Source organism: Ixodes scapularis, unplaced genomic scaffold (genome assembly GCF_016920785.2).
Source record: "Ixodes scapularis isolate PalLabHiFi unplaced genomic scaffold, ASM1692078v2 PGA_scaffold9__187_contigs__length_104089568, whole genome shotgun sequence".
NCBI classification, from domain to species: domain Eukaryota; kingdom Metazoa; phylum Arthropoda; class Arachnida; order Ixodida; family Ixodidae; genus Ixodes; species Ixodes scapularis.
The window spans coordinates 5,876,064-5,902,373 of NW_024609884.1; the positions used below are offsets into that span (position 1 = coordinate 5,876,064).

Consider the following 26,310-nt stretch of genomic DNA (forward strand, 5'->3'; position numbering starts at 1 on the left):
AGCTCACATTGGAAACAAACATCGCGCAAAAACAGGGACAAAGTCAAATAACTACAACGTGCAATCGCATAACGCTCGACCTGCAGAAAAATTTGAATTCTTCGTTTATATTCGCGCTGTTTGTTTCAAATGTAGTGCAGTGTTTCTTGAGAACCGCCACCAATCGGCTGCGTCTCCCAAGGAAGACGGCGTTTGCTTGCGGTGGTCGCCTAACTTCGTTCTCCCCCCGACTCCACAAAACTAGCGCACAAGCGTAATTCAGCCTCCTCACAGCATCGGACCATCAACGACTGCGCGGCGCCCAGCATCGTCTGCGAAAGGCAGCAGTCTCGTCAAATTGCTGCTTTGCACCCAGCGCAGCAGCATTTTAATTTCGGAAAAACGACCGGACTTAATCACACGTCCTCAATTTTTTTATCATCGTGGCCCCAGTGCAGCAGCGGTACCGAAAGATTGACGTCGGAAACAGCCGCGAACGGTTGTTCATTTCTCCATCTTTTTCAGCTCCTCCGCTTGCTCCGCGTTTTCTTCCTCCTTCGTCTATGGCGCCACCTGTTGGAGCTCTATGCGCATGCGCGGGCCGCTCCGTCGACTTCCTGTGTGCACACATCATGTCTCACCCGCATCCCTGATTTTTTTTTTTCCCCTACGAAGGTAGGTGGTTGTCGAGCGATCCCCGCACCGCCTTGTTTTTTGCCACTGTGTGCCTTAAACGTCGCGATCGAATGCCGAGCAACGACAATCGACCACCGACGACCACGATCAGCAACGGGATCGCGGTAAGCCTTTTCGTTTCCTCGCTCAGTCGACGGGCCGTTTCCAACTTTTGTGTGGAAGGAATCCTCCCTTCGTTCTCGGTGATGGCGTCGGAGCCGAGAGGGGTTTGTGTTTTCGCCTCGGCCGCGCTGTATGGGATCCGAACCGGGAGTTCCGGGTTCTTTGTTTGGCACCAGCGCATCTCGAAAGGAAAGAAGACGACATCCGCCGCGTCTTCTTCCCAGTGCGTGCGAATCGCGACGAGCTGCGCTCGGAGGCGTACCCGGGCATCTGTTGGTCATCCTCTCGCTTTTCGGAGCGGGGTGACTCCTGCTCGAGCTTTATCCCCGGAGGTCTTTGTTGCTCTTGCGATCACCGATGGCGAGGGGACCGTGTTCCTTCGCGACGGGCTCCTGGTCGCGTTGACGCGGCGCGAACGACAGCAGCGAGAGCAGCCGGAGGGTTCTCCGTTCCGAAGGCGTGAATCAACAAGTGGCCGTCGATTCGGTTGGGGGTGGGCTCCCGTTCGTCCGCTGCGCCTCCGCTAACCCAGAGACGTAGCGGTGTGTGCGGGTGAAAGCTCGTGCCGGGAAAAGTGAGGTCGCCTTCTCTCGGCTATCTGGGGCAGGCCGAAGACTTCAGGGCAGGCAAATCGGGCGGCCCGGAGAGGAACGGCGAGAGACGAAATGTCCGAATGACATCACCTCCTTGTGCACGTTGCGGCTGTTGATTCGGGCCCCGCAGGCAGTCAGGCTTCTATCGCCGCGATTGACTGAGTATTTGGGTTCATTGCAGGGCTCCCATTGTCTCCTCCCTTTATCTGTCCGCTCCGCGCTTGCAACGGCTCCGAATCCGCGTGTGTGCCGGAGCTGCCTTTCGTGCCGTTGTTCTTTTGTTTTGTGCTTTTCACTCCCTTTCGCAGTTTCCCGGAAAGTGGCGAGGGTTCCTTGGCGGAGCTGTCCGCATTGTTGTTGATAGGCTGTTCATCTTGCGCCGGACGATATTTCGCGGAGGCGGGTAGGGCTGCCTGCTGTTGCCGCGATATTTCGTGTACCCCGGGGCGGCGCAGATTAGCGGCGCTATCCCGCGCCCGTCCGCCCGCCAGCCACCCCCTCCGGAGCCGACCGGGGAAGTTGCTCCCATTTTCGGCGTCGAGCATCTCTGCACACTCCTCGTCCTCTCTTGACGGGCTGTCGAGTGCCGCGCGAGCGTTTCGCCGCGCCGGAGGCTGGTGGTGCAATCGCAACAGGTGCTTTGACTGTGCTTGTGCTAGCGGTGACGCGGACCGAACATCGCAGGCTGACCACGAGCGATTTTCGGTTCGCAAGATCTGTATCGATGACTCGAGTTATGACACCTCGCAAATGTGTGAAGTTCAAACCCGTGCCTGCCCTTAGCTTGCGGGATTTTATCCGCGTAACATAGAACGTCGAGGACACGCCCGTGAACACGTATTACGCGTAGATTTTCTTCAGGCTCGACTCCCGAATACTTTGGCGAGCATGTTTACGTGCTTAGTCGACGAAACGTTGTCCACAAAACCTAATTCCACAAAACGTAACTGCACGAAACGATAGGGGTCCCTCTACATTTGCGAAACAAGATAGGCGAATTGCAAAAAGAGTAAGTACGCATTCGAGCTGATGGCCGCGAGGACGCTCCTCCTCAGTTACTCCTGGCGCCTGCCAACAGCAGAGCGCCTCCGATTGACGTCATCGAATTGTGCTTCCCCCATCTTGCGAAGGATGCCTGATGTGCGATGCTGCATTGCGCCCGTTGCTTGTGAGAGTCCGTCTATACTCCGTTCCCCCTGAATTGAGCTGGGACTAGAAGCTCCGCCTTCAGCGCGAAGTGCTTCCAAAGTGCTTTGGTTGCGCGTGCCTGCGCGTTCACCCTTGTGTTAGCAAGGGCAGAAAGCTGGCGCTGAAGGCGGAGCTTCTAGTCGCATCGTGAACGGAGTATAATAGTTCCTTCCTTGCACGCGCCACACCGCGCATCTCTTTGCTTCGCTACAGCTGTTAGGAGAAGGCGTGTGGTTTTATCTTGTTTTGTATTTTTTTACCTTTCCTAATGCGTCGCAGGCACGGTGGTCGCAGGTTTCTCTTTCGTTCGGAATCGAAGGCACTATCGCACTTCTGGATTTCATACCTTGGTTCCTTGTGACAGCTGCGGAATATGGATTTCACGTTTCATGGTGCAACTGTGTGTGCAGCTGAGTGCATATCATCCTTGAGGTGTAAACGCATTTATAGTTCAGGGGAAGCTCCTGGCCACCTCTTTTCACTTTAGCAGAGCGAACGCTGTGCGAAAGTGGAAAGCATTCACTCTACTAAACTGGAAAGAGGTGGGAGGAGCTTATTGACGAAGTGAGCGATCGAAAGCGTCGCTGTGGTCGGCCTGCTACGATTGACCGAATGCTGACTATGACGTCAGCAAAGAATTTCTCATCGATGGGAATAAGAGGACTGTAGGCACTTCAATTTTGACGGTGTTAGCAGAGTTGCTTTAAGAGCCCAATGATTTAAAGCTTCCACCGCGCTAATTAAAAACACCATCGAACTTGTTGTTCGCAAGGTAATGAAGTCACGTAAGGTAACCACGGGAGGCGGCGTCGCAACTATTCAAGAGAGGGGGAGGGGGGATTTTCCTGCCCCTGGGGCTCCGTATTATTTACGCTAACATTTTAAAATGTCGGAAAGAGAAAAAGGGACCCTGCTTCACCTTCCCTGTTCCGGCGCCACTGCATTAACCTAAATAATTCAACAGAGCACGCAATAGCAAACACAGAAGAAAAAAATGCAGATAAAAGGAAAACCTAAAAACGTGGCTACTCGGAAAAAAAAAATGCTATTGGAGTTTTTTTGTTTTTTTTATGTGTTAGTACAATAACTTAGAATGGTACCATCGCGTGCAGGGAGTCGTAATTCTACGAGCACGTTTTCAACCAAAATCGTCATTTTTCCATATTTCTTTTTCATATCAAGTTTTTCCAAACTAACGTTTACTGTTACAAAAGAAAAAAAAAATCTTTGGATCAAATGTACCGGTGCAATATTAGGAAACTAAGAGGGGTGCATTTCAATTGTTTTGTTGTTATTTCTTTTTTTCTTTTTTTTATTTCTCGTGAGAGAAAAAGGTTGTAGCTTTAGATTGTAGTTTATTTGTGCCTTTTTGATTTTCGGTTATTTGCCCCTCCTCGTTGGTCGGTTAGTAAAAAAAAACAAAAAAACGTTTAGTAGTTTAACAGTGGAAATGCTCGAAAGGTTGCCGCCGGCTATGAGCGACGGCGGCAAGCGGGCAACCACTCTGCACAGCTACCGCCATCTGTGAGCGACGGCGGCAACTAGAGTTTTGTGTCGACATTTCTTTGCGGGGGACACGATCCTGGGGAAACTAGCCCCTTACAGCTACGCTGTAAAAAAAAAAAAAAAAGAAAAAAGAAAAAAAAAGAGTTATATTAACACCTCTTGGTTAGTGTGGGAATGAACGGCTTGAGGATCTTTTAGAAGGAGTGACTTCAGTAGATTCTTTCCGAAAAAAAAAACAAAAAACAAAAAAAAAACGTGAGGAAACAAAGCGCGACGAAAGCCGAAAAAGTTGGGAAAGTCAAGGGGAACGGCACCGCTTTTTGTCGCGCCTTTTTTGACGCCCAACCCAAACGTTTCCTACCGGGGTTCACCTGAGCACCTTTCGATGGACCTCGGCCCTCGAGCTACATAGAGCGTGTGCCTGGGAGGAACCCACGCCGATCAGAATCGCGACATCTTTGAGGATCGTCTGAAAGGCACGGGGCGGGCCAGTGCTCCGCGAGTGACGAGAAAAACGAATGTCAGCATACGGGATGTTTTACAGATTTTATAAACAGGCGGAATAGCTACGTATTTTGCCATAGTTGTCATGAATGGCCATCAAACTCGTAAAGTTTACCTGTTTAATGCCCCCCCCCCCTGTCCCTCCTTCCCTCCCTCCCTCCCCTTCCAAAATTTTTAACACCCCAAAGAGTCTTGGACAAACTGCTGCCGTGGCGATGTTTAGCTAACATAGTTTTTGCAGTCCCGATACCTCACATGGCGAATGGCATGCATCCAAGTGACAAGGCGTGCGAGCAACCGATACCACTATGACTGCCCCTTCGAAGGCTCCGGATCGAAACTTTCGAGTCGGCCTAACGCTGGGTTCTCTTTGCCAACGTTCCAGTCTCTCGCCGACCTTTGAAGCATTGCTGTTCGCGCGCGCGCCTACCACGTTGCTCTCTGCACACCCCAGCGAGACGCCGGTTCGGCAAAAACTTGCCGACTGCGCGAGGGCCAAGTCCGCTCATCGAACGACATTCGTTGCTACATCAAGATTTTTGTGGTTGCTATTTTTTGATTGCGTGACAAAAATGACTTCTAGGTTTTCGATTTTTTTTCTCTTTGGGGGGGGGGGGGGGGGGGGGGGAGGGGGAGGGGGAGGGGGAGGGGGAGGGGGGCTTTCATTATAATTCACCCGTTATTTAATCGAAGCGGTGAGTTAACGGGGCGTGATCGCAGTCTCGAACGACGCGGAATGGTTCGAAGCCACTGCTGCAGAGTCCAGACGCGGTGCAGCGCGGCGCAGTCTCCCTCGGGGCTGCATCCGGACGGGTGTTTATGTGCGGCGGACTCTGCGGTGCGTCGTTCCGAGACATGGTTCAGACAGACGCGCTAAAGGGTACACAGCGAGTGCTCCGGCACAAACACCCACGTCATCGGGGACACCTGTACCTCACGGCGAGACAGCGCGAGAGTGACGTCGGCTCTGTTTCGCATCTTACTATTGGCGATCTCCAAATTTTACCTCTCGAGTTGAAGCTCCTAATCAGCGCCTTTCACCGCACAAGTAGTTTTAATAACGACCTTTATAGCTCGTTGTGTCGCGCCCTGCACATGCGGTTTTGTCTGGATGGACGTTTCAAGTAGGCTCGAAATTACAATTGGTTCAGATGTTTCGGTTGGGCTGGCAGAAACTTCCGGTTTATCCCAACTTGCAGTCGAATTGAGCTGTAATATATCCTTTCCCCCCTTTCCCCCGCCTCCCACGAGAACTCGAGGGAGAGAGAAGGAAGGGGAACCTGCCTAAAGCGCGAATCGACAACATTACTACCCCTTCGGGCAGGAAGACACATTTTCGGCGCTGGCGTGACGATCTCTCCAGAGTGTGTACGGAAGCGACTCCTTGGCCGAACGATAAATCGGTCCGTGTCAATCGAATCCTCGAAGGGACGACGGTTGCCGCGGTGACGGCGAAAGTCGGTTCCTTTTACGATTGAGCGTCGTTTTCTTTTTTCTTTCGCAGGAAGGGTTGATTATCGGCTGTTTTGTTCTCTCTTTTTGTGTTCCAGATTCGAATGTTTGCCTTAATCATTGCCCTGTTGTGCGCGCCTCGTGTTTTCCCCGAACGCAAAGCCAAGGCTTTCGTTATTTCGGAGTGTTCTCTCCCATTGCCTCCGAAGTGAATGAATGATAGGGTAGGCTCGAAAAGGTTGCTCGTTCGAAACTGTAGTACGGTCGAGAGTTCGAAATGAACGGTAAACGAAGCCGCTTAAGTGAAGGGGAGTGGACAGAAACCTTCTCTGTCTCCACTTCACTTATTCGTCCAGCGTCTTTTAGTGCTGTTTATTCTTTTTTTTAAATATACTTATATACATATACCGAAACTGATGTGTAGTTATGATAGGCGGCCAATTGAAGGTGATCGTCTGTCGAGTGATTAGCGAAGGGTGCCAGGCTTCCGGGATATGCCTGTTAGCGGCACCCGCGGTGCAGACAGCCTGTGCTTCGGTGTCGCCAGTCTGTGCACCCCCTCCGCCCCCCATCAACGACGCCCCGCATTGAACGCCCCTCTGTGTTGGGGGTGCCGTCTCCGGGGCAACGCTGATCCCTTTTCCTTTCGCTCGGGGGACGCGGCAGTCAGCAAGGGCGCGACATCACCGGCCTTGCTGGGGCTGCTCTCGCTCGAAGCGGCTAACGACGTTTTCTCGCGCCGTCTTTGTTGCCCGGGGAGACCGGCGGAGTTGGGGCGCAGTCGCAGGTGTTCGCCATCGTCGGCGACCCGGTGCGATTGGCCGTGTCGCACAGCGCGCGCGCGCGCCTGCGTTCTTTCCCAAGCGCATCTATCGCGCTCGTTTTTTTTTTTTTTCCTCTTTTTTTGGTAGTCGCACCTCGCGGTCTCGTCCGTTGAGGCTGCCGTTACACGAGTCTGGCGTGGCGAGCGGGCGAACTCTGCCGCCCTCCCTCCCTCCTTTCGTCACGCGCACACGCGTCTCGTATCACCACGGACGCGCGGGTGTTGACAGAAATTACGATAAAGGCGGAAGGAGAGCGCCTCATTCATCAAGCGCCGAGAAGAATGATCGAGTGGCTAATCTTTTTGTGTTGTCGAATTGGAGAAACAATTGCAACAAAGAAAGCGCGGTCAACTTCGAGCCATACGTCCGAGGCCCACTTCATCCGTTTATCCTGCGTTGGACACGAACTGATGATAGTGCACCTCTTGTTTCAACTTTTAAGCGGGGGAAAAGTCTTTTCGGATGGCGGAAGACCACGTATTCTCCTAAACGTGGTTTGAAGTGCCGGAATAATATTAAAACGCTCTCTGTCCACTTTTCTTTTTTTTTTTTTTTTTTTTTTTTTTTTTTTGTCTCTTCTACCGTGTCTGAGTTTCCTTCCCAGTCTCAGACCGCGCCCATAGGCCACCGATCACCGGTGACCGGCGGTTTCGAAGCGCCGTCAAGGAATTAAATTTAGTGCGGAGAATTACCTCCCACAATCTCGTGGATAGCCGAAGAAACTGTAGTTTCAATTTCAACGTAGGTTTAAGCTTTATCACAAGCTGCTGAGCTGTCAGATGTAGTCCTAGGAACGGTGGTTGCACTTGTCTAGCACGGCTAACTGCTCGCATCAGTTTTCGTAACAAAGATGGCATTATTTACATAATTCAACTGTATTGCGGCATATTTTTTTAGACCTCAACAGCTCTGGTAAGCATCACTACACTTTCCAATGCTGTCCTGCGCCGGCGAGCACGTTGTACGTTCCCAACAAGGAGGACAAGAATGGTAATACGAAAGAACTGCAGTCGAGGCTGTGACAAAACCAAGGTGGAACACAAGAAAGCATTCTGCTTAGGATGTGGGGTCTAGTATCTGTGTTTCACCAATATATGCATCCCTCCGTCGAAAAGCCCACCTGTTACGGAGGCTAACTCTCCGACGAATCAAAAATAGACGACGCCAGTTACAGTACACTAACTTTCAGAAATAATTGCCGTGGGTGTGGCGCATATTTTGTATATTCTGAAACTTTTTATTCTTTTTAATCTGAATAGTTGTAGACGCTTTGGCGTTTATAATACGCTTTCCACGCGTACATTGTATTTTCAAACATTAAGATTTTTAAATCTTTCCGCCACATTATACCAAACTCAGTTGTTCTTTTTTTTTTTTTTTTTTGAAAGAACAACTAATTGGCCACAATTTCATGTGTCATATTGCTCCATACGCAAATTAGTTAAGAAAATAAAAGCGTCTGCACGGCCTTTGAAAATTGCTAGTTTTCCAGTGGTCAGGAGATTTAAAGATCGTGAATAATACGCTACAGCTCGCCTGCATTTTGACCACTTTTTTACGCACAAGCTCGCCTGCACTTTGACCTTGTTTTTTTTTTTGTGTTTTTTGTTGTTTTTTTTAATTGGCGGCGGTTTTAGAGGTTAAGCACCTCTGCGGCTCCTGTGCAGTCTCCTAGGCGTTACCGGCTTACGTTGCCCCAAAATAAAATGACCGCGTTACCGATAAAAGGTAACGAACGCTAATGATTATTATTTACGAATTAAAACGTTTTACTGTTTTGACGTTACAGTTTTGCATTAGTGTCATATTTCAAGAAACATTTATGTCCATGCCGAAACGTATATAATTACCTTTCTTTTTTTTGGCGGTTCCACTGTAATGTTTACGAAGAAAAACGCAAACGCAAACTGAGTTACGGCATGTTTGCTCGAAGCTCGGTCTTGACCGACAGAACTGGAGAGAAGCCGGATTAAAGGGATGCTGCATGAACCGAAATTTTGGCCTCAGAAAACAACGCAGAAGCGCTAGGCAGGACACTACAAACCCGAAAGCATCACTCATAAAGCGATATCTCCAGCGGATGGTCGTATTTTTGTGAAAGAAGATTGCGCTTGAACAAGGCCAAAAAGGCCCGTGACGTCGCGATTCTCGTTTGCTCCTCTTCTCGCTTTGACCCTGCGAGGACGCGAAGAGGGAAGAAAGCAAGGCCGTTTCCCCTCCTCCTCAACTATTCTGCAGGAAGCGTGACGTCACCGTTCTCACTCAATCGCATCCTTATTTTACAAAAATACAGCCATCCGTTCGATATATCGCTTTAGAGTGATGTTTTTGGGTTTGTGGCGGCCCGGCTGAACACTCCTGCTACCTTATATTATGAAATCCAAATTTCGGTTCAGCATCCCTTTAATGCCCCGTCAGGATATTAAAAGTTGACCTCCCTGGTGAACGCATATGATCAAATAAGTTCATATTAGAGCATACAAGAACCTTATAAGAACAGTAATATATTATATATAAGAAGTTATAAGAAATTTCTTATATCTTCTTATATAATCTTATATGTTCTTCTAAGGTTTTTGTATGCTCTTATTTGATCGTCTGCGTTTATTGGACGAAGAAATTTCTTATACGGTTTGGATGGCGTCTATCCACCCTGCTCGACGGCGACAGCGTTTTTGACACTGGGACATAAGGCGTGGGTGTTTGGGTTTCCCTAAAGTAGGAGTGTTTGCGTGGAGAAAAGGGAAGCAAGATTTTGAAGGTATGTGGGATGAGTTCACGAGTTCATGACTCGGCGCCTTTAAACACGAAAAATATTAAAATATACCCCTTTTTTAACTTTTGGGAAGATGTAACAAGTAACGTAACTACGTTACCCGTTACTCGAAATATGTAACGTGCCTGTCGGGAGCAAAAGTTTGGATAACACCGGGGCGCCGACCGAACAGACCTTTCGCCAAACTAACCAAGCAATAAAAAGAATGCCGGGAACGTAGGTACGCGCGCTGTGCGTGCTGGCGTTTTCGGCTCTAACTGTTCGAGAGCTTGGTGTTGTTGAATTATGTTTTTTGATGAGATGAGTTATTCGGCTGTCTGGGTGGGGTGGCCTGAGACAGGAAAAGGGGGGGGGGGGGGGAGGGGGGGGACCTGGGGGTTTAGGGGGAAAGGGAGCAAAAATCGAAAACAAATGGCACTTCGCGAGCGCGTTCTACGGTCGCTTTATTTTGACTATTTACTTCGAATCTTTTCGGCAGGGAAGGCGAGCACATGCAGCGCGTTTACCTTCATTCCCAACGTTCCCTTTGATGCTTGGGTAATTTAGCGAGAGGCCTATTGCATCGCCGCGCTCCCTGACGGCGCGTCGCCTGCTGCCGAGACCCGCGCAGTGCGCACGCGCGTCTTTTCTTATCTGCTGGCCTGCTCGTTTGCTCGCTTCACAGGGACGCGCTCCGGCCTGATTGAAACGGCGATAGACGCCACTCCGGCAGCCATGACTCCACAACCTTTGCCCATTGCTCTGGACAGCAACCGAGCTCGCTTGCTCTGCGGCACGGGCATACAGTTGACGCGACTCTCGCGCGCGACTCGGTGACGCGTTAAACACAATCGTTTCCTTTTGCGTTACTTTCAACGCTTCCCATCCGCGATCGACCAATCTCACCAGCCAGTATCGCTTAAAAAAAAAATCACGTTATCCAGCAGTTTTGTTTATCATGCAGTGGTGTCCATTCTCTCCAAAATTACGCAGATCTCAGCTACGGGTCAGCGCATGCGAGTCGCCGCCGTAACTATATAGAGTATTCACTGGACGCCATATTTGTGGGTGATGTTTAGAGCGCATGCTCAGAACGAGCTCACATCAGTAGGCTGCTAAGACCGGCAATCTTGAGGGTGCGGAATGCACGTTACAAAAGAACTGTGGAAGCTCGCCATCAGTGCGTGCTCAGCAGTCGTGCACACAGCTATGGCCGCTAGTGAATAATCTCTATAGTTCACAGGATGCGGCTGGCAGCTCACAAGACCGCGTCTCGTGCTTTACCCCCACAGAGCCACAGCAGGGCTGGTCGACGTGCAAAGAAAACCACGATCCATAGAGGCTGCGGTGGCATAACGAAACTGGCTAGTGAAGTGAGGTCGTTTCATTGCAAATATGAAAGAGTTAATAATAACACAAAAGAAAAAAAGAAGGAAACGATTGTTTATAGCGCGTAGCCGAGTCGCGCGGGGGAGTCACTTGAGCTGCCCGTGCTGTGCAGGGCACGCGAGCTCGGTCGCTCGGCCGCTGTCCATGCGTGAAGATGTAGAATCGCGTAAGAATCGCGGCTGCTGGAGCGGCGTACATTGCCGTTTTAAGGAGGAGAGCAAGTCGTCTGCTTTCTGCGCAGGAGTTGCGGTGACGTCAGAACGACGCCGAGCTCTGATTGGCTGAAAGAAAAAAAAAAATAGGGGGTAGATCTCAATGCTAGATGCTTTGAAGTCGTCAAGGAGCGCGGCGATACAACTCGGTCGGTGCTCCGGTGTTATCCAAACTTTTGCTCCCGACATTACGGACGTTATTCGTTATTGTTCTGAAAATACGTAACCAGTAAATTACTACGTTACGGGAAAAAAAAAAAAAAAAGTAACGCGTTCAACAATGCTGCTGTGCGAATGGGCTTGATTAGAAATCTCACCGGCTGACGATGCTCGACCATGTTTTTTTTTGTTTTTTTTATAGTATCTTGTACGCAAGACCGCAAACGGGGCGAGCCATCTTCGCGCCCTTTTCCATTTCATGAGTCTCCTTTCGCTTATTCCAGGTAGCCTCGTAGCTGCGAGTCGCGATGATAATCGACGAATGCTCACTCTCGAGTGCACAACAAACGCCCACCGGCGCTCGCGTCATCCCCGTGTCTCAATTTAACCCATTCCGGTCTCCGCATTCCGGTGGTCGCGAGGCATTCGATGGACAGGCAGAGGTAGCTTCTTCACTCTAATGCCTGTTTTCTGGTTGTGTTCCTCGTGGGGCGACGTATTCTTCGTGGGGCGAGGTAACGACTGGACGCTCACATCATAGTCGGAACGTGGATGCGAAGGCGTAGCTTTGGACTGCAAGAGAGAGTAAGTTTGCGCCCTTTCAGCAACCTTCGGAGCCTTCGGAGGGCTACGCTGAACTCGTGAGGACGACAGGCGTGGTTCCCAATTTATGTCAGGACCGAATCGATAGGTTGGTCCGTTCGTGAATGTAGCTCTCCAGTCCCGGCTCATCGCGATTCCGATGTCCAGCGCGAAAAATTAACTTTCCCTGCAAAAAAATAAAAAGAAAAAAAAAAGAAAAAAAGTGTTTTTGCGCGCGATGGGGGTCTGTTCGTCCGTCCGCTGTTTCCCGAGAAGCGCTTGGAAGCCGGCGGTGTTTCCCCTTCTGGCACCTTCAGCCGAGAGGCCTTGCTGCACATGTGCGGGAGCTGGGATTTTTTTTTTTTTTTTTTAATTGAGGAGAGACGCAACTCGAGGAAGGTTGGGGCCGGGGAAAACAAAGAAGGCAACCTGCTGAGGATGTGGAGGACGGCTTTTCGGCGAGACGCTCCTGTCTCTCTCTCTCTCTCTCGTTCTTTACGCACTTCTATTCTGGACCGGGGAAAGCCGATGAACGCTGCGGCCGCAACGCGCGCGGACCTCTCTCGGCTACCGCCGCGATGGTCCTTCGCGCGTCGCGCGCGCGTCCGGCGTTCTAAAGTTGGGCGAGTATTCCGCTGTACTGACTGTGGGGAGGACCAACTTTACCGAAGGGAGCGGGTTTGATGGAGTGTGGCGGAAACGGCGACTGGTCTTTCTTCCGGGCCCGTTTTGAACTTTGGAAGACGCTCGTGCCGGCGTTTTTAGCGCACGACTACAGCTTTGGCGTCACGCACTGCTTCTTGCTACGCGTAAAGGGGCGACCAGAAGCGTTGCTGGACAGTCGAGAAGTGTTCGTGGTGGAGCGCTGGCTGGCAGAGGCCGGTTCTGCATCAGCGGTTGTGTACGTAAAGTGACGCGGCTGCGGGCTCTGCGCCGTCCAAGTTCGCCGGTTCCTCTCGAGGGCTGTGCGGGCTGCGGCGTGCCAGCCGCCTCCCGGACGGTCGTCTCGAGCGTCTGTGCCCCTGTGGTGGTCTCGGCTTGTTCGTGGACGCCGTCGCGACTGCTCCCGAACGAGAGGCTGATCATCCAGTTGTCTCTCCCACGCTCGCCAGAAAAGCTTGGACGCAGGCCGAAACTGCGTGTGGCGTGGGTGATCCGCCCACTGCTGCGTTCCCCGCGGTCGGGATGCGGGAGCACGCCTCCTCCTCCGGTCAAAGACTCGGAGGACTCCAAGCTGTCGGTCGGTTCCGACTGTTGCGCGTCAACTTCGAATGTACGCCTGCGCGGCGGGATTTTAGACGGAATTGTAATAAGTGATATGTAGGAACGCGACGATCTACGAGTCAAGGACAAAACGCGCTCGCAACTATAACCGTCCGCTTCATGTGGACCTAGCGGCGAATACTTTGTCTCTAAGCAAGTCCTCCACGCTGCACTGACAACTATCTGCAGAGCAAATTGGAGCACACGTTTATCGCTCCAAATACACTGGACCCGCATCCCTCCGTTTAAAATCAACGCAAATGTAAGGGGGGGAGGGGGGGGGGGACACACAAACAGGGAGATTTATTGGTGTACTCTTAGGGAATGGGTTAGCATGACCCTTGGAAACGTCACACGTCTACCTTTGGACTTTCTCTTTTCCTTGCTCTATTTTTGCTGCCTTTTTTTTTTTGGCCTTGTTTACGGGGTCAGTGTTAGCGTTTCCCAAATAGGGACATGTGTGTCGTTTCCCAAGGGTCATGCTAATGAATTCCCTAAAAAATCTACCAGTGTATCTTATCGTAATTTTTTTTTTTTTTGGCCCCCTTTTCTGTATTCTGTCACGCCGACGCGCTTGGATACGGTCATCCATATCACTCGTGAAAAGTACCACAGTCAAACCACTCGTGGAGGGAACCGCATCCATCGTTTTAATTACACACACACATAACAGCCCACGCACCGCTACTACGGAAACCCAGAGCGAAGAACACCGGCGGCGGCAGAGTGGCAACTGAGCACGCCCACATTCCACCGCGCCGCGGCGCAACGCCTCCCAGGTAACAAAGACGTAGTGCTGACTGATATGACGTCATCAGAGAAGGCCAACGCTGGGCACATATTGGACACGACGATTGCGTCGACGTTCGGCTCAGGAGCGCAGCACTCGTTTCCAATCTGTGTCCAGCGTTGACCTTTTCTGATGAAGCCATCTCATTCAGCAGTTCGGCTTTGTTATCTTGGGAGGTGTTCCACCGCGGCGCCTCCTCCTCTCTGGCCCCGCACGAGCTGTGCGCGTGAATTTGACCATGAAGAAAGGGCTCGTTTTGACGAACACCCGGCGGTGTCTGTCAGTTTGTCAGCGTTGGGGAAAGAGGGAGAGTTTGACGCGTGCTCACGTGAGCGCTTCGGACCATTGGGAGCGTCGCACGCGTCACCCTCTCCTCCTCCTCCTCCCTCTCTTCCCGGCGCTGCCAAACGAAAGGCACCGCAGGATTTTCGTCAAAACGAGCGTTCTAATACGCATAAACAAACACACACACACACACACATTGGTCGTGGGATGAATATAAGGTTTGTGAAAAACACTTCTTGATTGCAAGAAAGTTTATTTGTATCAAGGAAATCCCCCGTATTTCGATAATCGAACAATGTTACCATATTCTGAACTGGTTATAAAAACAATTCTCTCAAATTTTATTTATTTATTTATTTATTTATTTATTTTTTTTTTTTTGGCAGCATTGCGCGTTGTGGCACAACGCGGGGCCATGTGCCGTGTTGCAGCCGAGGGTGGTCATTTGACGAGGAAGTGACAAACCGAAGGACGTGCGCACACGGAGCGTGAGATTAGAAGGTAAAGACCGCCAGGCGAGGAGTCAAGAAGGTAGGAGAAGCTCCTCCCACAAGCGTGATGCGCCCGTTTCAAATCTCTCCGCAGTCGAAAGAAGAGTTCACTGGAAACGCTCCTTGTTCCGCTTCAATGGATTCCCACTTGTCTCCGATCCCACTTTTTAAGAAAGCGACCTTTGTATTCATCGGAGAGGGAACCGAGCCCCTGAAAGCAGCCTTTGTATCCATCGGGAAGGAAGCTAATCCCCGAAAGTCGTATTTGTTTCCGTCGGTGGGGGAGAACTCTAATCTCCCTCTCGTGGCTTCCACAATGCTAAGTCAAAGCCGAAAGATAAAGCAAATATGTACAAAAAGGCAAGACCCTCCTCGCGCGTTGGCCGCGACGTCACGGAAACGGTGGGACGCTATTGGATGCGGAGGTGGCGGAGGGATATCTGATTCCCTTTGAGGGGCATTTGCCGCTACCTTCTTAACCTGTAACTGACTATAGGCCGGTACGCCCGCCGACGTGCAAGGGCAGTAAGGGCATCGAATCCTCTCGGGCTGTGTTCGAATACACAGCTAACGGCCGACCGAGTGTATGAATCCAGCGTAAAGAGGACAGACGTCTCTCTGCACTCCGCCCTGCTTCGTACACCTGCAGCTCTGTGCAGGACGCAACCGGGACCGTGCACGCCGCTCGGAAATTCCCTCTGCGAGGGCAAGTCGCTACGGCGTCACTCCCGCTATCAACCTCACGGTCGTCGGCTTACGGGGAGGCGTTATCGTCGACCGGCTGAACTCGCTGAGATATCCCGACGGATGAACGTACCGCGTGCTTTTGATTTAATGAGGCGTCTGGCTCGGATGCCTATGAAAGTATGAATCACATAACCCGATGACTCTTGGCGAGTGTGATGAATTATTTTCTTCCTCGTCATCGGTATTTGGAGCATTCCGAATTTTCTTTCGCTGCCGCGTGTTGTTCGGGGGTTCAGTGGTCCCGTGTCTTAGCGAAACAGAGCTCGGAGCACATGAAGCTCGGGCTGCAGAACCTAGGAACCCTGGTCTCCATCCCCACCCCTGCCCGGTCTGGATGAGCACCGTTAGTGTACTAGTACTGTCCCAGGTTGGCAGTCGTACTGCGTTGGCTAAATCTCCTGTCTACCGCGTGCCTCACGCTCTATAAGCATCTAGCGTTTAATTTGTTGTTGTTTTCGCCTTCTGGTCGTGCTGTAACGGGGTACCTCGGGCCCCTGGTCGCGTACTTTCAAATGTATCCAATGGCAAAACGTCAAACGGAACCGAGGAATCAAGCGTATACGTTGGCGTTGCCTTCCTTCTCTCTTTGTGTCTGCCTCAAAAACCTGATTTAAAAAAAAAAGAAAAAAAAGAGACGACGAAGAACGTATTTTGCGCACAGAGATGCACACCAACAAGTATTCGAGGGTACGGTCTCACGCTTTCTTGGGCCGTCAGCCACTATGGTACATTGACAAGCGAACGAGCTTTTTGCTTTGTAAGACAATATCGACGAGTAATTGATCGAAGCGTCGCTGGATCCGTCATGAAGGCGCGTGGTCACTTTCACACTTCAAGTTGCCAGTCCAGGCAGCAGGTTCTCAGGCGCTGTCGTGATCGGAGAAGTCCCTCTGTAACCATTGTATGTGCTTTGACAGCGGACGGGATGGAACTGTCTTTTCAGGAACGTAATCACAAACCAAACGTCGCCCGTGATGAGAACAGTGCGGGAACTTTGGCTGACGTCAACATGGAGTGCGCATTGATTGATCTAACTGTTAATCTCGGTCGTCATCAGATAGATGGTCGGCCGCTTGACCGCTTCGACTCGGTGGCTCTTGGAATCAAATCCGTGAATCCTAATCTCATTTTGTTTCAAAATATGGGAAATTCCCGACGCATAATGTGAATATCATTTACAGGCATTTTACCTCGTGCCAATCACCCGTGCCAGATCTTTTTTTCCGTTTTCACTCGTCACCATGTCTTGTTGAACCGCGTTCGTTCCGCGGCGCACACCGCTCTATGTCCTCTGGAGACGGCCGGGCATGTTCATCGGGCGAACTATATGAAGGCACTATACGCATTGGCTGGTAAATCTTCTGTGTCTGTGTCGCGATATCATGTCGTGTGGAATAAAGGCCACTCGGATCTCTTAATCATCCATCAAGTTTACGCGTTTTTTTGTGTGTGTGTGTGTGAGTGATAATGGTAATTAAACATTGCTAATACGGGGACCTTTGCGGGTTTCACGATGTTGTCCTATATAGAAAGCACTTGTGGTGAGTTTTAACTAACGCACCAGTGGGAGGTATTCTCTTGTGTGCACGTTTAGGTTGCGGGAGGTCACTGCCCCTATAGGGGCGTCGGATGTCTCGTCTGTAAGTGCGACCGCTGGCCTGGCATATTTTGTACGATGCTCATCCAGAAAGAAACTGGCAGGTACGTGAATCGAGCACAAGGCTCTTGGGTGCGGACTCCAAGCTGCGGTGAATTGCAAGCTGGTGTGCGTGATCCGCGTGATCACATGACAAGACAATCCTAAACCAAACAGATAATCTCACAAATTATTTCACTCGAAGCATAAAACAAAAAAAAAAAAACAAAAAAAAAATGGGAGAGGGTAGCTTCCGTTGGCGAGATCAACTCCGCCTAGAAGACAAGGCCTTCGTGCTGACTTTTTTTGCGTCATCAGAGAAGGCCAACACTAGACGCAGATTGGAAACGAGCGCTGCGTCAGCGCTCGGCTTCGAGTTTGAGTCGAACGTTGACCCAATCGTCGTGTCCAATCTGTGACCAGCGTTGGTCTTCGCCGATGACATCTCATTCAGCACTACGGCTTTGGCGAGATGCTTCTGGCCACCAGAAAGAGGGGCGGACTGATGTCAACTGCGAGCCATTGCCGCGTTCCCTTCCCCTCCCTGATCGGCACCCCAGTCCCCGATTTTGTCGTGGGCGCCATTTTGGTGCCTATTGCAGAGCGAGCGCAGCTGGCAATCGTTATAATTCGAAAATGCGACTTCCTGGGATTTAAATACTGTGTCCGGAAACTCGGGTGATATTAGTTTGCTTTGTCGCGAACTGTTACCCTTTCTGGAGGACGGAAAAACCGTTTTCTGCGATTTCCGATTGCGCTTCAGACAACTGGCGAGAATGATTTGAAGCCGCGAGATGACTCGAGTGTGGCTCCTCTGGGGCTTCGCTTCTGTAGTCGTAGGTGTTCTGGGAACGGAGGCGGCGTCGTTCGCTCCCGCGGCTGCTGGGAGAAGCGGATGCAGGCGGCGCATCGCTGCTCGCCGTCGTCGTCGGCTCCGCTGTCGCCATGCCCGCAGGTTGCGTGGCGGCGTGCGCGCCTTGGCCTCTTTTGTGCCTGCTGCTGCGCGCCATCCCGCCGTGGGAGGATGCGGGCCCGCCTGGCCCGCCGCCCTCTCCCGCCGTCGGTCCCCGCCACCAGCCAGCGTGGCCGCGCTTCGTGACGTCGTGGGCTCTCTCGCCGCAGTCGGGACCCCCCGTCCGCACCCGCATCGCTCCGCGCTGCTGAGCGCTTTGCTCGTTCCAAACGAGGGATGATGGGGGGGGACTTCTGGTTTGCTTGACCGAAGAACACCTGCTTGATCGAAACCGAGCAGCTGATCGCGAGCTGACTGGCTTGTAGCCGCTTCGTGCAACGTCCCGCATCGAACTGGTGACGAAGCGCGCCGAATGCTGGCTCAGTTTATTAATTTATTTATGCGAGCAAATTGATGTGCCGCGCTGCTTTCCTCCCAGTGCCGTTTCGCGGGGGAATTGTGTACTCCTACTCCGCTGCGTGCCATTCGCTTCGCTGAGGCTGGCTTCAGCGTCGCATACTTCTATTATAACGGCCATCCACGTGTCGGAAATTTTTCTCCCGGCGCCTGACCTGCAAGGGCGTCTTTTCTGTCTTTTTCATTATTCCGGTTGGTATCTCTTCCTCTCCAAGAACTAGCGTGTCTCTTGCTCAGGCTACTCTTGCTTCGAGCGGCGGGGGGCACCCGCTGTTCCCAGGACAGCGGCGCGACGCGTTGCGTAGAACGTGACGATGGATCGGACGGCACGCGGCGGCGATCTGTTTTTCAACGACCAACGTCGTTGACCCCGCGTGTGAGAGCTGAGCTGTCCGCGCGCTATGCAGGAAGGATTGTTGTGCCTCTCGATATCGGCATGCCGAACATTTCTCCGCGAAGACGCGTTCTGCCTTGCCCAACAACTTCGAACGACTGGCCGTGACATTTGCCTGCATCGCGACACGACGCGTCGAATTCTTCCTCCTCCGTGGAGAGCGCTCTCGGTGCGTCAACGAAATTCCGCCGCCTCGCCCATTGCTCTCCGGCGCGTGCTTGCGTTTCCCCTTCAGCGCCGTTTCCAAAAGAGCGAGAACGCGGGCCTCCGTCGATTCCAGGGCGAGAGCGGCGTGTGTACTCCAGCCGCGCCTTGTGGACCTGCTCTTGGCACCACAGCTGGGCTGCCTGCCGCATGTCCGCGTAAAGCTCCCGAGTGTGTTTATTCAAAGAAACCACCCGCAGTACCTCGGAATGGCAGCCTACGTTTCGCCGACTTTGCTTCTCAGCTCTGCGACATGGCGCGCGCGACCGCGATTGCTGGAGAAAAAATCCGCTGTACAACGCGGCTCGTCTACGTCATCACCCAGCCTCCCCGTCTTCTCTTTCTCTCGTGTGCTCTTTCGTCGGCCGCTGCGCTCATTTCTGGCTCATTCTAATTTCTCCCCCTCCTCCTCCCATTGAGTGAGAGAGAGACAAGCGCAATACCGCGATTACGAGCGAAGATCCACGATCGCTACACCCCGCGATCTTGGAAACGTTCCAGGCAAGGAAACAAACATCAAGTAACGTGTATTCCCATCGCCAACGGCCACCGCATACATTCGGCCGCAGCTTTCTCTCGCGATCTAGTCACGCTCGCGAGAGCACGGACAACTTTCGTTCTGACGACACGCCGTTTTGTTCCCGGGTCCTCTCTCCGTGTTTTTCGTGGCGCATCGCGCGTAGGATTCTTTTTTCTTTTCTTTTTTTTTCTCTCTCTCTCTCCCCGGCTGAGCAAATGTCTTCGTACGCGTCAGCCCGCCTTTCGCGCTTGTTTTCGTAGCCAGCGCGAAAGTTGTCATTGCAGTCGGATGGGAGAGGTGACCTTCCCGATTGCCGAAGATGGTGAAAACCGAAGTGCCGCCACCCCGTCGATTCTATCTGGTCTTCCTCTCGCTTCGCCGCACGGGGAGTTTCCTCCGCATCGTGGCGGTTGGGACAAGCAAGTAGGCGGTTTTTCGGTCCCCTCTCCGCAGTTGTGGCGGCCAGTAGAGACGAGAGGCAAAGAACGGGGAAAAGCTCGTCCAGATAGCCTTCTATCGCCTTGCTGAGCGAGCGGGGGACTGGGGAGAGGGAAGTGGGGGAAGCACATGGTGCATGCCATCTCGTCTCTTCCGAATGAGCGTCAAGCGTGGTGGCGGTGCGATGAGGACTTGGACAGGCTTGCCCTAATCAGCTCTGCTCCAAGAGTCCCCTGTCTCCGAGATGGTGATGACAGCCGAACTCTGGTATTTGATCCAAGTTAGCGTCACCCGCCCTTTCTCTTTCTTTTTTTTTTCTGCCCGACGACCGTGGTATTTTTTGTTTTGTTTAATATTTAATTATACTACGTGGCACAGTGAGGGCCGTGATAGGAGAGGCATAGCATAACATCGTTGAAACATTGCAACATAGGATGGCAAGATTTTTCAAGACGTTTACAAATTTAACCAAAAATAAACTCGGTTTAATTAGGAAAGGAAGCTGTGATTCCACCAATGAGATAGTTACACGAGTGAATTTGTTAACGATGTAAACAATTTGTATCATTCATAATCAATCCAAGAAAAGAAGAATACTTGAATTTGTTGTTGATTTTTTCGCGTTTCGCTGGGAGGCGTGCGTCTCAGATTCTCGGGGATGCGTTTTTCGCTTTCGGCGCTGCTCGGTTGAGGACGTTAACTCATCCGGTCGGCTTCGCTTGGACTCGTTTAGATGGACACGAAAAGGAAATATAACAGCGAAAAGACGACCTTCAACGTCGGCGTCTTGTGTAAACAGCTTGGAGCGCTGTTGCAGTCCGTTTTGGCTCGTTCGCGTTTACTGTTCACCCTTTCCTCTCCCAGAGCTGTATACTGTAATTAAGGCGAAGAGCTCCATTTAACTTATTATTGAGGTCCGATAAAGGGAGAATTTCGGAGAACACTACGATGTTTGAAGCGGGACCCTGGTCGCTTTCAGTCCGCCTGCGAGTCGCTTTGGAAGAGACGGCACCGTTGGTGCTTGTGTGCGCGCGCCCTATGCGGAGAGCACGTCGTCTGCTTCCTGCGCAGGAGTTGCGGTTACGTCAGAACGACGCCGAACTCTCATTGGCTTTGATTGAGAGGACAGTGGGTAGACCTCAATGCTAGATGCATAGAGGTCTACCTACCCACTATTTTTTTCAATCAGCCAATAAGAGCTCACCGATCTGACGTCATCGCAACCCATGTGCAAGAAGCAGACGAACTTGTGCCCCGCTACACCTCCTGCCCGGGCGAGCGGCGCGCAGGCGTATCCCGGCGTCACCGGCGCACGCTCTTCTCGGGGATCGGGGTTGCGGAAAACACGCTCGGTTGCGACGCGTGTTTTCGTCCTCCGCCCGATTTCAGAGGAGAACGGGGTAAAACGAACCACACACACACAAAAAAAGGAACTACTGTCCAAGTACCCGCCGGCAGGAGCGGTCGCATCCGGGGACTCCCTGGGCGGATGTGACGCCACGTTCGGCTCCGACGACGCCAGCCGACACTTCCGGCGTTTGTTCCCCTGTGCCCCTTCGCTGGGTGGGATCTAATAGCGGGATCCGGGGACGGCCAACGTCGGTTGCCCCGTGTCGCTCGGGGATCGCTCTATCTGCGAAGACGGTGGGGACGCCGAAATGGGCGCGCCTTCGACGGATGCCGGAAGAGGAGGACTTTCCTCGTGGCCGCGATGTCGGCGACCCGCGGGACCGGGCGACTCGAGCGTTCGCGTCGCCCCGCCACCGACGCCGCTGATCCGCCCGCCCATTCCCGACCGTATCCTCCGCGTGCTCTATTGAGCGGGCTCGACCGGCCATACGCGACGACGCCGTCGCCTGACCGCTGTCCGTCGCAGAGGGGGCAGCGCGTCGTAGCGCGACCGCGCGACGACGGCATCGGGGCGGTCACGTGCACCGAGGGCCTTCGGGGAAAGGGGTGCTTCCCGAGGGGGCGAGAGCGCGGTGTGTCATGGCGGCGGCCCAGGTGATGTCGTCTGCAGCATTCCATCAGCGGGCGCCGTAGGACATCGATCCGATCATCCAGGGATCCGGCCGCGGTGCGCAGGTGGGGAGGGAGCACTCTGTGTACAGGATGGTCTCCCGGGCAACGGGCAGGCTGCCTTCCCGGCCGCGGGCGGGCGAGACCCCGCAGAGGGGGCAGGGAGACCGTACGGCGGCGCCGCGCCGACCCAGCTCCTCCGACTCGCGGTCTGGCCAGCAGCCCGCCGGACACACCCGAGGTGAGCGGCCACAGCGCCCGTGCACCGCGCGCTCCGCGAGGGCTGCTCCGCGCGGTCTCCGCTTCTCCGGGACGCCATCCGTCCCCGTTGCGTGCCGGCGATGGGAGAACGGTCGGGAGGGGAGAGGGGGAGAAGAAAGTGCTTTTCTTGGATGCATTTGAGGTTTTGGGGTCTCCTGGCTGGAGGATAACTTTCCAGAACGGGTTTTTTGGGGTCCGCGGCGATGAGATCAGATCCGGACCGAATGGCTTTCGCTTTCTCTTCGTTTTCTTCTGGAGGTATTCCGATTCCCAGGAAGGGAACACTTCCGGCGAAATGTGTTCGGACGTCATCTCGGTCGCAGGTGCTCGCACATGTCTCCTTCTGGCAGATCTGGGTGTGTCTCTTTCGAAGAGCACGGTGAAAACGGCCGTGCGTTGCACGAGCATCATGCCGCTGACTGCCTCTTGCGCTTCTTTCGCCCTTTCGAGAGTTGTTACTATAATTGATATCAATTGCCTGATCTGCCTTGACGTTTTGTTCGGACCGTTGTTCTTCGAACCTTTTGGAACAGCTATGTCGAAACAGCGGGGAATCCGTCCCACATTACGTCACGTCCCTCGTTGTTCGACCCGATAGGGTAAATAAAATCGGGATTACTACGTTCCGTCCTTATTTGGTGCTCTGCCGGATTCTTTTTATTACAGTACCTCGTTGAATGAGCTCAATAACTCAGCCATATTTACGTGGGTTTTAGCTAGTGTCTCATTGCCGGTTATTGCCGTGTGTTCGAGTAAAGTTGGGAGCGCCGTTGGTCTTCCACGTTACAAGTGTGAATGATGAAATTGCACGATGATTTAGAACGGCCAAGGCCAACATTCGGTGGCGGCAAGGAACAGAGACATGGCACGGCTGGTTCCGTTCCAAAACACCAACTGAGGAACCACGTGGGCCACCGTTTAATGTATAGAGCCGCCATTTCATGATCGCATTACACTTGGCCACCAGGGAATCCGGTGGTGCTACATGCCGGCCGGTCATGCCGTTGTAAGACAGTTTGGAAGATTTCTTCGGACGTGTGTTTTTTTAGGAGGTGTCTTCATACAAGTCCTTGGCTGCCTTTGGTGCCTGTAATCATAAATAACTTCTTGTCCTGATATGTAATTTAATGATTTACTATTAGAACTTACGATAAGATTTTTTTTTATTATTATTTTACGCGCATTGCTAATTTGCGGCCATTTAACCTAAACGCGCAGGCGAGCTGGTGTAAGTCCATCGTGATGTTAAAATCCGAAGCTGGGATGTAAGAAGAAAATCATACCGTGGAAGCGACGCTGTCTGTCCTCACTTTTCTGACCCTTCCACCGTGTGTTTTCTTTTTCCACCCCCTGAGTCGGGCCTTGCCATCGGCACTTTTTGAGCTCTACATTGGAAATTCACCGTACCGACGATGGTAGAAAGCCGATTAAATTGACGCGTGTAGTTCGTAACGCGAGGCATTAATCCGTTCCTAATTCGTGTCACGAATGACACGCGGAAATTGAAAAATGTATTCGCAAAGAGAGAGAGAGAGCGAAAAAAAAGAAAAATAGAAGCTAACACAAAGCATTAAGGTCGGACTTTGACGAGGTACATCTACGTGGAACCCCGTCTCATTCTGTTTTGACTTGTTGGCCGAATATTAGCGTAGATTTGACTGCTAGAGGTGCGAGCCAACACAGAACGGTGCTGCGCCTCATGCAACAAACCAGGGAAAAGACATCCATGTTTTGTTTGTTTTTAGTGTGTGTTTCTTTATTTTCAGTTTTCCTTCCGATACTAACGCATGCCACTTTTTCCCTCTTGTCCAAGTATTCTTCCTTTACACCAAAAACTATACCGACTGCGCATGTTTTTCTTTTATTCTCTTTGCGCATTTATCCCGGAGTTTAATTGTAGGCGAGGCACGCAGCCAGCTTTAAAAGTGGAAGACTTCTCTTCATGATTGGTTCAGCAACGATAGAACACGTCCAGAAACACCTTTTGACGCTGCCTCATTGGTGCCATCACCTCGTAGCGTCGGCTGCGTCTAAAAAAAAGAGTGTAGGGATGTGCGACTACTGCTTCGAATAGCTCAGCGTCATGCCTATGTAGAGCCATAGCCTCCTCAACACTCACAAAGCCTGGCAGTTCGACGGCAGAGCCATAGAGCACCTGGTCGTAGATTTGGAGCGGAACCCAGCGCACAGCTTCTGCAGCGGCGAGGACCCGAAACATGGTTTTCAAACACGACGAGAATAGAAGCGGTAGCGCGTGGGACGCGAGGAGCACGAGCGGACATTCCATCGCTCGGGACACGTGTGTTTCGGCGTCTCGCCGCAGCGGGGCGCCCGTCACCTGGCTCTCCTCTCATCCGTTGTCTGCTGCTCTACCTTTTCAATTTCGGCGGCCGCGTCTCGTGGCGATCTGCCAGGCTTTGTCAGTATAGAGGAGGCTATGGTGCAGCGCAAGTTCGTCTGCTCCTTGAGCAGGGGTTGCGGTGACGTCAGAACGCCAAGCTTGCCTCGAGGTCTACCCACTATCCTTCAATCGGAGCCAATCAGAGCTCGGCGTTCTGACGTCACCGCAACCCTTGCTTAAGAAGCAGACGAACTTGCGCTCCGCTATGCTTCAACGCTGTAAAAAGAATCGGCATGCCGTGGGCCGCTCTAGAACTGCAAGGTGTATAAATGACACGGCGCTGTTCCATTCGAACACTATTCGCTCACCCTTGGCAATAATGAGCCGATAAGATGGCCGGAGAAAAATGAGGGACGCAGTGACGTTGCACTTTCGGTGCTGGTTGATTAACTCCATTGTAGCTTTCGCTGTGCGAAGAGTGGAGACTGCATGTGGCGGGCAAAGCCCTATTCGATTCAGACAACCTTCAAAACTAAACAAGAGAAGAAAACAGCTGGAGTAATACGTAAACAGCGTTTATTGTTTGCATTGTTCAAGCAATCTACTAACCTAATCTCTCGTTCTGTGTTTTTTTTTTTCTTTTTTTTTTTTATGAAGGAATTGGCTGTCGGCTTTTAGTGTTCCTCGTTAATTCGTTTTTAACAGTGCCGACGTAAGCATTCGTAAGAGCCATAATAAGATTAAAAAATAGTACACCAGTCTCGGAGAGTCTTCTCGCATCTCGGCTTTTTTTTTTTTGACCTGCTACCTGTGTTAAATTTAGGTTTGCTCCTCAAAGGTGAAGAGGTCACTTCCGAGGTGGAGCTATTAACCGAGCCCTTTGTATTCTTTTTATACAAAATGTAGCCTCCAAATTAAAAAAAAAAAAAAGAAAAAAAGATTGTGATACAGTTTTTTTTTTTTTTTTTTTTCTTGTCCGGGTGCTTAATACGCTCTCAGTGATGATTGATTGGTGGAACACGAAAAATAGGGATGTGATGGAAGTGTGTGGAGGATATGATGCAAGTGTTCAATGGAGGAGCCCCAGCACGGCAAACATCGGCCGTCTGTAGCCGCCGGAGTTTGGCTGATGTCGCAGATGCGTGCACCGTTTCGGGTTGACGCTGCGCGAGCGATTTCGACGGAGGTGCAGGGTTGTAAAGGTCACTCCAGAAATGTACCTCAGATGCAGTTATAGTTCCCGACGTACATCGCCGATGGTTGGGTCGCTGCCGTGTTTCTTGCGCGCGGTGGCTTTTTTTTTTTTTTTTTTTTTTCTCGCTCGAATGGTTTTTGTTTAGTTGATTTTGTCAACACTTTTTATAGTTCCTTTGTGAAACCTCTGACATGAACAAGGTAAGATTTAGTTGAGACTTCAAGCATTCAATGAACCAGGAACGGTAGTAAGCCAGAAACGCAAGCAGAAACCCTTTCTTTGCATTTGAGTAAGTTCTGTCATTTTCTCATTTGAGGCGAAAATGATAGACCTTTCTATCAAAAACCGAAAACGGTAAAACTAAATAGTACAGTGTAAAAAAGACTATAACTACTTCGTCTAGCAAAACTTCCCTG

At 51.7% G+C, this 26,310-nt stretch overlaps 1 protein-coding gene across 2 annotated transcripts in view; it reads left to right on the forward strand.

Moving 5' to 3' along the window:
• Nucleotides 1-565: 565 nt before the first annotated feature.
• The window catches only part of LOC8034343 (ras-responsive element-binding protein 1), a 42,048-nt gene continuing 16,303 nt past the window's right edge, over nt 566-26,310 (forward strand). Inside the window, exon 1 of one of the 2 annotated variants that reach the window (XM_002408891.5) lies at nt 566-779. The gene's annotated coding sequence lies outside the window, so the exon portion shown is untranslated. Of the gene's footprint in view, nt 780-22,163; nt 22,339-26,310 lie in introns of those variants that run through there. The other variant, XM_029993002.4, reaches the window with a different exon arrangement.